Here is a 14,929-nt window from a genome sequence, read left to right on the forward strand (position 1 = left end):
CCCAAATCCAGAGTGTGGTTATTATACCCATATAAAAAAAGTCCTCAAACTTGTTGGGTCCAAATCACATTCCATTCCCGGTTTTCGCCTTTCACGCGATTAAACCGTAATTATCCTGTGAAACTGACCGGTCTAAGCTACGGCTAAATTAAAGACCCGTTAGGATTCTAATAGGTTATTTTAAACCTTCGTTCAAGAATAGGAGACCAGTAAAAGCTATTTGCAATTTATTCGATTAAGGATTTATACTTGCAAAGGTAAATAGTTTTAACTTATTTCCCGTTATACGGGCTTGGGCTACGGTATATAGCATACCGCTTGATCGGGCATCAAATTCTCCACCGTTGAGTGGGTAATTGAATAAATTTGATCGGCTCGTTTAAACAGTCTTGTTACTTAAAGCCTTTAGGGGGTTAATAACCATGTCCCGGATATCCCTGGCAGCATTTTACGAAATGGCCACGACCTAAGCGCGGAGTGTAGGCGTACACTCATCAGTGCATAAATAGTGGATGTGGTGTGTCTATTGATCTTTAACCCGGACTAGATCCGGGCTACTGAACACATAAGGAACATGTAATCCGTTCACAAGATTATAAATTTAAGTAATTCTCCCAAGTTATAAAAGAGTTTGTGCCTTGTGCATTCAAATCAATTTTAATAAACATTTTTCAAAAGTGTCGGTTGAATGTATTTACCAGTGTAAACTGACGTATTTTCCCAAAAAGACTAAATGCAGGTACTAAGCGTAATTGGCTGGATATTTCTCCTTAGCATCATAAAGAGTCTCGCAAGCTTAAGATGTCTACGTCTGTTGAACAATACTTATATTTTTTTGATCCCCTGTGGATACTTTTCGACTATTCGTAATACATTGATATTACAAACAATGGTTGAAATATAATTATCTTTATGCTTCCCCTGTGCATTCATATATATTGTGAGGTTTGACTATATTGTTGCCAACTACGTCACGGTAATCCCCCACCGGGCCCACCGGTGAGACACGTGGAAATCGGGGTGTGACAGGTTGGTATCAGAGCCAACGTTGAGCGAATTAAACACTAGTCTTTTGTGTTTAATCTCAATGACACAATTGCACATACCTGAGTCTAGACAAGAACATAGGACAAATTCGAATTGTTATTCCAGTTTGTCTTTTTATTGTTTATGGTGATTTAAAGTTTTGAAAGCAGGAAATATGCCACCAGCAATTAGAAGAGGAAGAGGAGGAAGAGGCAAGGGGCCGATCACTCACAATGATCATGAGGTCGGACCTTCAAACATGCGAGCTCCTTCCAGTACAAGAAGTGAGGAACCACAGAGACGAATAAGAAACCTCTTTGAACCTGCGAGACATTCCACCTCGCACAGTTCGACACCCTCTTACCGTCACTCTTTTGGACCAAACTCAGAGAATGAACCCAATAACCCTCAACCATCATTTATACCTCTCCAGCGATCTGCTTCGCACCGTTCTTATGGCGATCCTTTTCCTTTCTTCGTAGGACAGTTTAACCCGGCTGATTATGTCCAAGAACCAATAGGGTATAACCCTTTAGGACCAGAGGATCACTTTTCTGAAGATAATGCAGTAGATATGGATGAAGATACGGATCCCATAGAACCTGCAAGAGGTACTCCCAATCATCCAATCGAGATCTCTGATGGGTCATCCTTTCATGGAACACCCTATCAAGGTCCCGACAGTTATCAGGCGAGGTTTGACCAATGTAATTGGTACTTCACACCTTCACATCACTTCTCGCCTCATGACCAACAGCAGCAGCAGGATCCTTCTGAGGATTCGCGGTTCGTGGCAGTTACACCACCGCCACCGCCACCGGTTCAACCAGTAATTCCAGATCCGCCAAGGCGTAGAAGATCAGGCGCGCGGATGTCCACCCGAGGAGGGGAATTCCATTTCAGCACCCCTCGCCACTCGAGTGCTAGTCACTTTCCGTCAGTGCCTGAAGAACCACAATTAGGGGAACCTTCTGGTCACCCTGCAGAGGTGAATTCTGCACCAGTTGCACCACCTCCGCCACCATTCGGATATGACAATCCGATACCAGCGTACGGCGGTTCCACCGCGTACAACCCGTTTGAGCAGCCGACTCACACGCACTACAACTATAACTATGATGCCGATCCATACGTGGTAGCGGCTAATTACAATGCCCTCCATGGAACCTCTTGGAGACCAGATTACTCAGCTCATGGGTATCCAATACCTCCTAGACCTCCGGTTCAGCAACCGTCGCAGCAACCACGTTTTTCTCCACCGGAGCAAGAAGAAATCCTCCACCGTCTAAACCGGGTGGAACGAGACTTCGAACAAGAACGTAAGAGTAATCGTGGATTTCTCAAAGGCCTAGCAAACCTACTAAAAGGGAGGAAGAAACGAGATCATTAGTCTCTTTATGTATTACAGTATTTACTATTACAAGCAAAATCCCTGCGAGGACATTTGTTTAGAGTATTTTAGTCCCTGAGAGGACATTTATCGTGTTTAGTCCCTACGCGGACAATTACTTTCAGTTCCTGCGTGAACTTATCTTTTAGTCCCTGTGCGGACATCTGTCTATGTACTTGGTCCCTGCGTGGACTTGTTTTCTGTAAACCTCGGTATAGGTATTTATTTAGTTAAAAAGTCCCGTTTAGGGCAGCGTGTAATCATTACTATAAGTAATGGAATGTTATGTTATGAATTTCATTTTGTTATTATATATGAAATAAATAAAAAAAAATCATTCCTTTTAAATTAATCTGCCTAAATGAAGAATCTTAAAAGTGAAACCTAGCCAGGTGTCATTATAAGACCCGGCCAAGATGGTAAGACCTGATTAAAAGATTCAGATTTCCTGTTAACCTCTGTAAACATGTTAACATTCTTGGCAGATGTGATTCGTTAAAATCGCACGCGTCATTCCTATATAAGAATCCTTTTAAGGATTCCAAAGCCCAAATTAATGATTTGTAAATCATGGGTTAAATCGTCAATGAAGACGATCAATTATTAAACATCCATTAGTGATGTAGTGCCTACGGGCCAAACTTATTAAACATCCATTAGTGATGTAGTGCCTACGGGCCAAACCTATTAAACATCCATTAGTGATGTAGTGCCTACGGGCCACATTTATTGTCATATAAGACAAAAGGCAGTTGTAGTCTATGACTCCCTGTCAGAAAAGGTAAAAGGACTACGATTCAAACCTTCATGCCTTGATTCTCTGTAATCTCGGCTTATATTATAAAACGTCCTTGTGACTAGGCCTTGTGCCACTAACAATATTGTTTATAATTAGGATAAGTTATATTCAAGGAAGGAAGGGCATCAATCTGGTGAGAAGCCCAAGTGCAAGAATTGCAAGAGACATCACTTTGGAAAGTGTAGACTCGAATCGAACTCGCAGACTCAGTCGAAGTCATTTGCTTGCGGGATATGCAAGTCCAAGGACCACAAGACCTTGGATTGCAAAAAGATAAAGGATGCAACTTGCTACAATTGCAATGAGAAGGGGCACATTAGAACCAACTGCCCTAAAAACGCCAAGAAGCCTGAAGAGACCAAGAAGACCAATGCAAGAGTCTTCAGGATGGATGCGAAAGAAGCAGTGCTAGACGATAACGTAATCACAGGTACTTTTCTTGTAAATGATATCTTCGCAAGAGTACTTTTTGATTCAGGCGCTGATAAGTCTTTCGTAGATCATAAATTTTGCAAATTGCTGAATATGCCTGTCAAAACCTTAAATGTGAATTATGAGGTAGAGCTAGCAGATGGCACCATAGAAACCGTCTCCACTGTGTTAGATGGATGTGTGATATCCGTTAAGAACCACTCTTTTCCTCTATCTCTACTTCCCTTTAAATTGGCCGGTTTTGACATAGTATTGGGTATGGACTGGTTATCTCACAACCAGGCCCAAATCGTCTGCAACAGAAAGCAAGTGGTGATAAAGACTCTGTCTGGTGAATCGCTTACCATTCGGGGAGATACCCAGTATGGATTGCCTGAGCAAGTGACTATGCTCAAGGCTTCAAAATGTCTAAAGAAGGGTTGTGTCATCTACATGGCACAGGTGATTTTTGATAAGCCTAAACCGAAGATAGGAGACATTCCCGTCATTTCGGAATACCCAGAAGTTTTCCCTGAAGATCTACCTGGTTTGCCACCAGATAGGCAAGTGGAATTCAGGATCGATATCATCCCTGGAGTAGCACCTGTTGCTCGAGCACCTTACAGGTTAGCACCAACCGAAATGAAGGAATTAAGGACCCAACTGGATGAACTGCTAGCAAAAGGTTTCATCAAACCTAGTTCGTCTCCTTGGGGAGCGCCAGTCCTGTTTGTCAAGAAGAAGGACGGATCGATGCGTCTGTGCATCGATTATCGCGAGCTTAACAAAGTCACGATAAAGAATAGGTATCCTTTGCCGAGGATCGACGATTTGTTCGATCAGTTACAAGGGGCAAGTTATTTCTCGAAGATTGACTTGAGGTCATGCTACCATCAGCTGAAGGTCAGAGATGAAGACGTACATAAAACCGTATTTAGGACTCGTTATGGTCATTATGAGTTCCTAGTGATGGCTTTTGGGCTCACTAATGCACCAGCCGCATTCATGGATCTCATGAATCGCGTTTGCAAGCCGTACTTAAACAAATTCGTCATCGTTTTCGTCGACGACATTCTTATCTACTCTAAGAACCAAGCTGACCATGAGAAACACCTTCGCTGTATTCTCAAACTCCTGCATCATGAGAAACTCTATGCCAAATTCTCTAAGTGCGAATTCTGGCTTCGAGAAGTCCAATTCCTAGGACATGTTGTCAGCGAGCGTGGTATCCAAGTGGATCCCGCTAAAGTGGAAGCTGTCATGAATTGGCAAGAGCCAAAGACACCTACAGAGATTCGTAGTTTCCTGGGGTTAGCAGGATATTACAGGCGTTTCATTGAAAATTTTTCAAGGATTGTTGCACCCCTAACTTCCTTGACCAAGAAGAAAGTAAAGTTCATTTGGGGCCCTAAGCAGCAAGAGTCCTTTGATATTCTAAAGCAAAAGTTGAGCAACGCTCCTGTACTGACATTGCCTGAAGGTACCGAAGAGTTCATAGTTTACTGCGACGCATCACACACTGGCATGGGATGTGTGCTTATGCAGAAAGGCAAGGTTATTGCCTATGCTTCAAGACAGTTAAAGGTGCATGAAAAGAATTACACCACCCATGACTTGGAGTTGGGTGCCGTTGTGTTCGCACTAAAACTGTGGAGGCATTATCTATATGGTATCAAGTTTGTGATCTATTCTGATCATAAGAGCCTTCAACATCTGTTTAATCAGAAGGAATTAAACATGAGGCAGCGCCGTTGGATGGAGACTTTAAATGATTATGATTGTGAAATCAGATATCATCCCGACAAGGCGAATGTAGTCGCTGATGCCTTAAGTTGAAAGGAAAGGGTGAAACCCATCCGAATCAATGCCAAAAGCACTGAAGTGAAGAATAATTTGATTGAAAGGTTGTTAGCTGCACAGAGAGAAGCTGTGTTGGAAGCTAACTATCCTAAAGAAAAGCTAGGAGTCACTGAGGAGCAGTTAACTCTTAGCAAGAACGGAACTTTAAGATTAAATGGACGAATATGGGTTCCAATTTACGGAGGACTACGAGATGTTATCCTCCAAGAAGCCCATAGTTCCAAATATTCTGTTCACCCGGGAGCTGAGAAGATGTATCAGGATCTAAAGGCAAATTATTGGTGGATAGGCTTGAAAAAGTCTGTAGCCGCTTATGTAGCCAAATGCTTGACTTGTGCGCAAGTCAAAGCTGAGCATCAAAAGCCGTCAGGCTTGCTACAACAGCCTGAACTTCCCGAATGGAAGTGGGAATGTGTAACTATGGATTTTATTACCAAGTTACCCAAGACGAGGAAAGGAAATGATACAATATGGGTTATAGTTGATAGACTGACTAAGTCAGCACATTTCTTACCCATCAAGGAGACTTATAGCTCCGACATGTTAGCCCAGTTATACGTTGATAAGATTGTAGCCTTGCATGGCACACCTGTGTCTATTATCTCTGACCGAGATACTAGATACACGTCTCATTTCTGGAAAAGTTTCCAACAATCCCTGGGCACACGTTTGAATTTTAGTAGGGCTTACCATCCTCAGACAGACGGTCAGAGTGAGCGTACTATTCAGACGTTGGAAGACATGCTACGTGCATGTGCGATCGATTTGGGTGGTAGTTCAGATAAGAACCTACCATTAATCAAATTCTCCTACAACAATAGCCACCATACCAGCATTAAGGCTGCGCCCTTCGAGGCATTGTGCGGTAGAAAGTGTAGATCGCCTGTTTGTTGGGCGGAAGTTGGAGATGTCCAATTATCAGGACCAGAGATAGTCTTCGAAACGACGGACAGGATTGTCCAGATTCGAGACCGTCTCAAGGCTGCCCGAGATAGGCAGAAAAGTTACGCAGATCCAAAGCGTAAGGATTTTCACTTCGAAGTAGGTGAAAAAGTGTTACTCAAGGTATCACCCTGGAAGGGGGTGATGCGTTTCGGTAAGAAAGGCAAACTAAGCCCGAGATACATAGGACCCTTCGAGGTTATCGAACGTGTCGGGTCAGTTGCCTATAAGTTAAAATTACCAGAGGAGCTCAATGGAATTCACAATGTGTTCCACATCTGCAATCTGAAGAAATGCTTCGCTGATGAATCATTGGTGATACCGCATACAGATGTGCATATAGATGAGAGCTTAAAATTTCTGGAAAAACCTTTGTCGATTGAAGATCGACAGGTAAAGAAGCTTCGAAGGAAGCATGTACCTATTGTTAAGGTCAAATGGGATGCCCGTAGAGGTCCCGAATTCACGTGGGAGGTTGAATCCACGATGAAAGAAAAATACCCTTATTTATTTCAGTAAATCTCGGGTCGAGATTTATTTTAAGGGGGTGAGGATGTAACACCTCGAAATTTTGTGTCCAATAATGTGTTGACACGTGTCATGAGTTACACGTGGCATTAAATATTAAATAAAGGACTAAATTTGACAAACCTTGAAAGTATGTAAATTCGAGGGTTAAAAATGTCAACGAGTGGCAAATATACTGTATAGTAACCCTAAATGATGCTCGTACCTTCAAACGAATAAATCATGGATCCTACGGAGCGAAACGCGGAAGAAAGTGAGAGATTACAAACTACATGGGTTAATTGTGTCAACATGTTTAATTTATACCTCTGAGTGACCCTTTGACGAACCCGAGACTTTGTAACGGTAAAATACGCTCACTAGAATATACGATATAAATTCCGCGAAGTTCCGCTTTAAAACGAGAAAGTTATGATCAAATTCGTATGCGAGGGGTTAAAAGCGTCAACAATAAAAGTTAGGCTTTTCGGATAGTAATTAAACTAACCGGGGACTTAACAATGCGGGTAAAAGTCACGAGGCCCTTAATTGTAAATAATCAAGGGCCAAATCGCAAAGTTACCCCTTCGAAACCGAAAGGTCAGGTTAATGATGACAAAAGATTTGAAAATCTTGGAAATCCAGCCTCAGGCGGGCCGCGTTACCAAAACAATCAAGCTGATGCGGGCCGCGCACCTTATGTTGATTCGTTTACTGACATGAAGATTCAGGCGGCCCGCGTCCAAGTTACCTGAATCCTAATGCGGGCCGCGTGAAGGTCCCAGATGCAGAAATCTTGGACAGATTCAATGTTTGAGCTTGTAAACGATCATTAAGGCATTAATTGAAGCATGGGCGCCCTCTACATGTCCCCTAGCACCCAGGGACACCTGCTAATCATCCATGAGCAATCCTAGAGTGAGTTGTAATCATCTTGTGCACCATAATTCACTATAAAAGGCAAGGCATTGCACCAATGTGAAACACACCTCAAACCTGCCTTCTAATTCATCTCTGGAGCTCTCAAGCATTCTTCTAACATCACTAGTCGTGCACCAAGCTTCTGTAAGTATGCCAACCCTTTTGTGGCTTAGTTTTTGCATAGTTTAGCTTAAAAGTCAATCCGTAGTAATTAACGATTGACTTTACGATAAATCACAAATGGTCCAGTGATTTGTCAAATCAAAGATAGTTATATGTTGGTAATCATGTGGGCTTTAAACCCCTAAAAGGGCATCCTCTGATTCCTACTCTAACTAGTCCGAATGTCGAGTCAAACGTGCTTAGAAAAAGTCAACAGAAATGCTATTTTGCGATTTCATGCATAACCAGTAATGTAGTTGGTGTGTAATCTGTTTAAACACTCATAAAACATGATAATAAGTATTTAACTAGTCTAAGCTTGTTTGATCCGACCATTTACCGTTTTGACCCGGTTCGGAGCCGAAAGTCGCAAAACTTTAACTTTTGCTTTGACTACAATTCTGACCCGTTAAAGTATGATTTAGATATGCCTTAGGACTCTCTTAGGACAGGTTCCATGATGGTATAACCCTCTGTGACCGGTTCGTTGTTTGTCCGAGTCTTTTACACCTTTCCGTTAAATGCTTAAAAGTTGACCATAACGCCCTTTTTAATTTAAAACGAGAATTTCGGACACGTGAAGGGACCATGACCTTGGTTACTGATTTCTAAGCATGTCCCTAAAATTTCACGTCAATCCGAGGTCCAGAATAGGAGTTATGCTGAATAGCGCAAATTACGGAAACTTTAGTAATTAAATAGCGCAATTAGCATAACGCCTATCTAAACCCAGATTTCGACACCAAACCTTTTACACATTGATCTAAAATAATATTTTGGGATTTTTAAATATTTTTAATTATTTTTAACCTGCTCGTAACCTGCGGTTATGGCAACGGTTCGGTAAATACCGAATATACCCTTTTCGGCCATAACTTGAGTTCTACAAGGTCTTTTGACCCGATTCTAGTTGCTACTGATTTTAAATAATAAATAAAGTATTTTGGACTTTATAAACTGTTCGGGAAACTCAGATTTCCTGTAGAACTCAGAAACCTCTTTTATAATCTTTAAAAAGACCGAAATACCCCTACGGGGCATAAAATGGATTAAAACTCGTTACGGGCATTATGGAAGGTATCCTACTGATACCACAACCTCTTTAAAGCATATTGACTTAGGAAACCAGTGTAGGACTCTTACGGTTACCCGTTGCGCCTTTTGCGCGCACGGTTCGGTTTATGTAACTAGTTTACATAAACTAGCCGAAACGGGTCAAACCATATTGTTTTGACCCCAAATCCAGAGTGTGGTTATTATACCCATATAAAAAAAGTCCTCAAACTTGTTGGGTCCAAATCACATTCCATTCCCGGTTTTCGCCTTTCACGCGATTAAACCGTAATTATCCTGTGAAACTGACCGGTCTAAGCTACGGCTAAATTAAAGACCCGTTAGGATTCTAATAGGTTATTTTAAACCTTCGTTCAAGAATAGGAGACCAGTAAAAGCTATTTGCAATTTATTCGATTAAGGATTTATACTTGCAAAGGTAAATAGTTTTAATTTATTTCCCGTTATACGGGCTTGGGCTACGGTATATAGCATACCGCTTGATCGGGCATCAAATTCTCCACCGTTGAGTGGGTAATTGAATAAATTTGATCGGCTCGTTTAAACAGTCTTGTTACTTAAAGCCTTTAGGGGGTTAATAACCATGTCCCGGATATCCCTGGCAGCATTTTACGAAATGGCCACGACCTAAGCGCGGAGTGTAGGCGTACACTCGTCAGTGCATAAATAGTGGATGTGGTGTGTCTATTGATCTTTAACCCGGACTAGATCCGGGCTACTGAACGCATAAGGAACATGTAATCCGTTCACAAGATTATAAATTTAAGTAATTCTCCCAAGTTATAAAAGAGTTTGTGCCTTGTGCATTCAAATCAATTTTAATAAACATTTTTCAAAAGTGTCGGTTGAATGTATTTACCAGTGTAAACTGACGTATTTTCCCAAAAAGACTAAATGCAGGTACTAAGCGTAATTGGCTGGATATTTCTCCTTAGCATCATAAAGAGTCTCGCAAGCTTAAGATGTCTACGTCTGTTGAACAATACTTATATTTTTTTGATCCCCTGTGGATACTTTTCGACTATTCGTAATACATTGATATTACAAACAATGGTTGAAATATAATTATCTTTATGCTTCCGCTGTGCATTCATATATATTGTGTGGTTTGACTACATTGTTGCCAACTACGTCATGGTAATCCCTCACCGGGCCCACCGGTGAGGCACGTGGAAATCGGGGTGTGACAAAGGATTTTAGCTACTATTTTATATACAATCCCAATTAGGCTTATAGGCCTAAAATCCCGAACGTCCACCGGGCTTTGAACCTTAGGGATCAGAGTAATAAATGAAGAATTACAACCCTTAGGAAAACACGAATCGCAAAAGAATTCATTTACCGCTTCTAACATATCTATCTTGATCATGTCCCAAAAATGTTTGACAAACACAAACGTAAATCCATCCGGCCCGAGGGATTTGTCTCCACCACACGACCACACAACAGCCTTCAATTCATCCATTGAAACATTCCTTTCCAAGTTGATTTTTTGATCAGAAGATATGGCTTTGAAGCTATTACTCCTTTGCACTTCATAACTGTAATTTGTCTTTGCCAATTTAGAAGAATAAAACTCTTGAAAGATGTTTTTCACTTCAACCGGAGACGTTATCCACACACCATTCCTTTTTATACCCGTGACCAACATGTTTCGCCTACTCCGTTTCAGGAGAGAATTAAAATACTTCGTATTCTCGTCTCCTTCCCGAGGCCACACATTTTTTATCTTTTGGGCTGCATCAAGATCGGCCTTTGCATTTAGTTTACCCAGTTGAGATAGAGCCTCTAGACGCATGGTTCTAATCTCATCTGATGCCACCCCCGATTCCTATAAGACATCATAATCATAAATTATTGAATTAAGTTTTTCCTTAGCATCTCGATCACCATTTAACCTTTCAGCCTTCCATATTTTCAATTACTTTTTAAGCCTTTTAAATTTTTCTTTAATTTTGACCAAACCTATTCCCCGAATTGGCTTGCACCACGAGTTCACCACAAGACCTGACAACGATTCTTCAAATAGCCATGAATTAAAAAATTTAAATGGGCGTGGTCCGTAATCGTGAAAAATGGAACTAAGAAGAATGGGCCGATGGTCAGAGACCTTCTGATTAAGCACTTTCCCCTCCAGATCCCCATTTAAATTTAAAAAATCCTCTGAAACAAGAAATCGGTCTAGCTTACTAAACTTAACCCCACCAGCATCCATTCTAGTAAATTTATGACCACCAAGAGGGACATCCACCAATCCTGTCTCATCTATAAAAGAATTGAAGTTTAAGGCGTTAACCAATGAGAAAATCGAGCCTAGACGTTCCCCTTGATTTCTAACAGCATTAAAATCTCCAAAAAGGCAATACACCCCACCATGTTGGTTCATAAAACTAGATAAAAAATCCTAGAGTTGTCTTTTTTCTTGTTCCTCTTGAGGGGCATAAACGTTAATCATATAACACTCAGTGTTACCACACACCCACTTACCTTTCACAATGAGAAGATGATCCCATGATTGGAATGACTCTTTAACGAACATCAAAGGATTCCACATAGAAATCAACCCCCCGGATCCACCCCGAGAACTAACTGCAACAAAATCAAAAGAAGAGTTTCCCCAAATGGATCTCAGCTTCACCAAATCCACGCTAATCATTCTTGACTCTTGTATACCCAAAAAATTAACACTATGTTCATTACAAATTTTTGCCACTACTCATCTCTTAACCGAACACCCGATCCCACAAACATTGATAGAGAGAATATTCATTTATCACCCAAACAAGACACCCATCCCATTTATCACTTCCTTTAAATCATCTTCTAAACCCTTCATTTTATATCCCAACACTCGTCTCATATCAATGTGTTTCGACATCTCCTCAATAAACGAAATCGTGTTACCTTTCTTTGCATGAAAAGAATGTCGACTTCTCCTCATTTGATTATTCAACCCAATTGATCCTACACTCGTAGTCCTCTCCGGAGTCGAAAACTTGGCCCCTCCAAAACCAGGAGGTGGAGAAACATATGAGGATTGTCCCTCACCCCCTGAACTTTCATACTTTTATCACCTGGGCACTTTATTTTTTGTTGGTCTTGGGCATCGCTAGGATCATGAAAAAGCTCATTAATTCCCATCTCATCAGATGACTCCTCCTGATTTTCTGAGTTTGCCTTACCTTCGAAGCATTCACCTTCTTCACTTTCGGAGTTGCAACTCCTTTCACTCACATCCCCTAGCAGTGACCCTGCATCCTCGTCTTCCACCGAAGACACACTTTCCGACCTAGACACACTAGGAGACCAAGGTGACAATTCATTAATGGACACCAAAAATTTACTCCCATTCACCACTACCTCACAATTCTCGCTGATCTTGACCATGAATTTCGTACGAACACACACGCGGCCATACGCCAACGCTTCCTCTACATCATGATCCGAAAAAATTAATTCTCCCCATTTCTTAACCAATTTAGCAGACACTCTATCATCCCAAGCACATAAAGGTAATCCCACAAGTTCCAACCAAACTATACGTTCATCCAGAATAAAATTTTGTGTCTACATCTTGTATCGTTTTGAAAAAAACCTTACACTCTTCTGAGGTTTTAAAACTCTGTAGATTCTCAGTATCCGAAAACTCCAAAATCACCCAAGAGCCACCAACATATTTCAAACTAACAACATGGAAACCTTCCCGCTTACAGAAGGGGAGAAGGTTCTCAATACATTGTATGTCATGTACATAGCCCATTAGAGAAGTATCCACATCCATCTTCATTTTCACGTCCTCATCTTCTAATACAACTTGACGTTCAGACTTTGGTGCCCTGTTTGTTTGCGCCTTTGCTGAAAGAGCATTTATTTTCACAGAACCTTTAATGATATCATCATAAGATTTCCACTCAGCCTTTCCTTCTGGTTCCGTTAAAATGATGTTCCTCGAATCCCTCTTCATGCCAAACTTAGACCCCTCTTGCAGTTTCCTCTGCTGGTCAGAGTCACGGGAGAACCTAGCCAAATCCGCGAACAAATGGAAGCTTCCCATCCAGATTGACCGTAAATTTCTAATCAATTGTTGCACGTTTTCTATCTTCTGGAATCGTACGAACCCGAAACGTGCTCCTGTGATCGATCTTTTAGCCGCAATGTACACATCATTAACCCTTCCCCACTTCTCGCATTGCTTTCTGAGATCATGGGAAGAAGCATCTGGCGGAAAGTTAGTGATGAAAACAGATGTTGAAATGGCCTCAACTTCTTTAAATCCTCTATATACGAACTTATCTCTCTTCCTGCCTCCATCTTGAGCATGATTCTTCAGAGTAGAGCTCGCATTTGCCCGAGATTTCCGATTGAAAACCCAAGTCCATTCTTTCGGGCTGTCATCCGATTGCAGGGCGTTGCCGGCGACCTTGGAAACCCCAACTCCCGAGTCCATACTTTCTATTTATTTATGACCAAGTTTTAAAAGTGAACTCGCTAACTACAGACAACGACAAGTGAACCGGACGTGAAAGTAGTATAACTAGCAAGACCGAGTATCGAACCGTGGACTCTAGGATGGCACCTCTAATAATTAACCCTAATCACAATTCTAGTCCTAAATTGATTTTGAAAATTTGGTTTTTATTTTAGAATTAATTAAATAATATTTTAACTAAATTAACTAACTTAACTAAACTAACGAACACGAAGGCAACTAAGATTGTGAACTCAACCAGGAGAGATGAAAAACCACTTAGGTAGGAATCACTAATGATACATGTAGACAATAATTTGACAAATGACTTAGGTTTCGGTTTCTAACTGACTACTCTCTTGTGAAAGAGAATAAATCCTATAGTAATTAGGTAACAAGGAAAGTGACCCACTAACCCAAGAACCTAAAAACCGACCAATAAAACAACCAAAACGTGTGATGGAGTGCTATAAGGAAACAAGCCTAATTAAAGATCCTAAATCCCACAAATATTAAATTGCAAAGGATTACCCTTAACCAACCCTCTAGATGTGAAGCAAGCTATAAGATGATACACCAAAATCCTAGGACTAACTGACACACGAATAAGTAGACGAACCCCAAGTTATCGGGTGCTCAAAACTACCAAGCAATGCACAGAATTACCTAACAACTTCTAATTATCTTTCGAATCAAAGAAGATGGGTGCACACTAATTTCTAGCTGATTTTAAATTGATTTTATGTTATGACTTGTTACCAAGTTCAAACAATTAGATTGAGAATCGCGAATAAACAACCTAAAAGCGAGTTTTAACGCAACTAGTGGTGACTTATTCCTACCAAAAGCATTATACTCATCAACCAAATCAACAAATTCAGCAAAACAAAAACATACACAATCAATTTTAGCAACAACTTATAACCAGTTTACTCCAAAACATTGTTAAAGTCATATAGTCAAAATAACCATCAAACACGCATCAATAGATCATCCCAACCTAAGTGGCTTTAAAAGTTTTAGCCTCTTAACATTGTCTCAGATTCAAAACAAAGTCTAAAAAATGAAAACATGTTGTTCTTAATTGGTTAAAAATAAAAAGAATTGAATACGGAACGTTACGCGTTGTAATCTTAATCACGAACCACGCTCTTCAATAGCTCGTATGCCTGTGTTGCTCGTTCGTCCACTGGTGAGTTGCTGCCGTCAACCCTCTGTTCGTATGATGCCTGTTTTCTTCACGTCCACTTTGTATATATAGAGGCCGCCAATAGGGTTTTAATTATTACTATCAACTAATTGATGCCAAAGCCCAAACAAAACAATTCTATGCCCCTTGTCGTGACCTGCATGGATGAAGCAATTTTTC

Source organism: Helianthus annuus, chromosome 3, assembly GCF_002127325.2.
Source record: "Helianthus annuus cultivar XRQ/B chromosome 3, HanXRQr2.0-SUNRISE, whole genome shotgun sequence".
NCBI classification, from domain to species: Eukaryota; Viridiplantae; Streptophyta; class Magnoliopsida; order Asterales; family Asteraceae; genus Helianthus; species Helianthus annuus.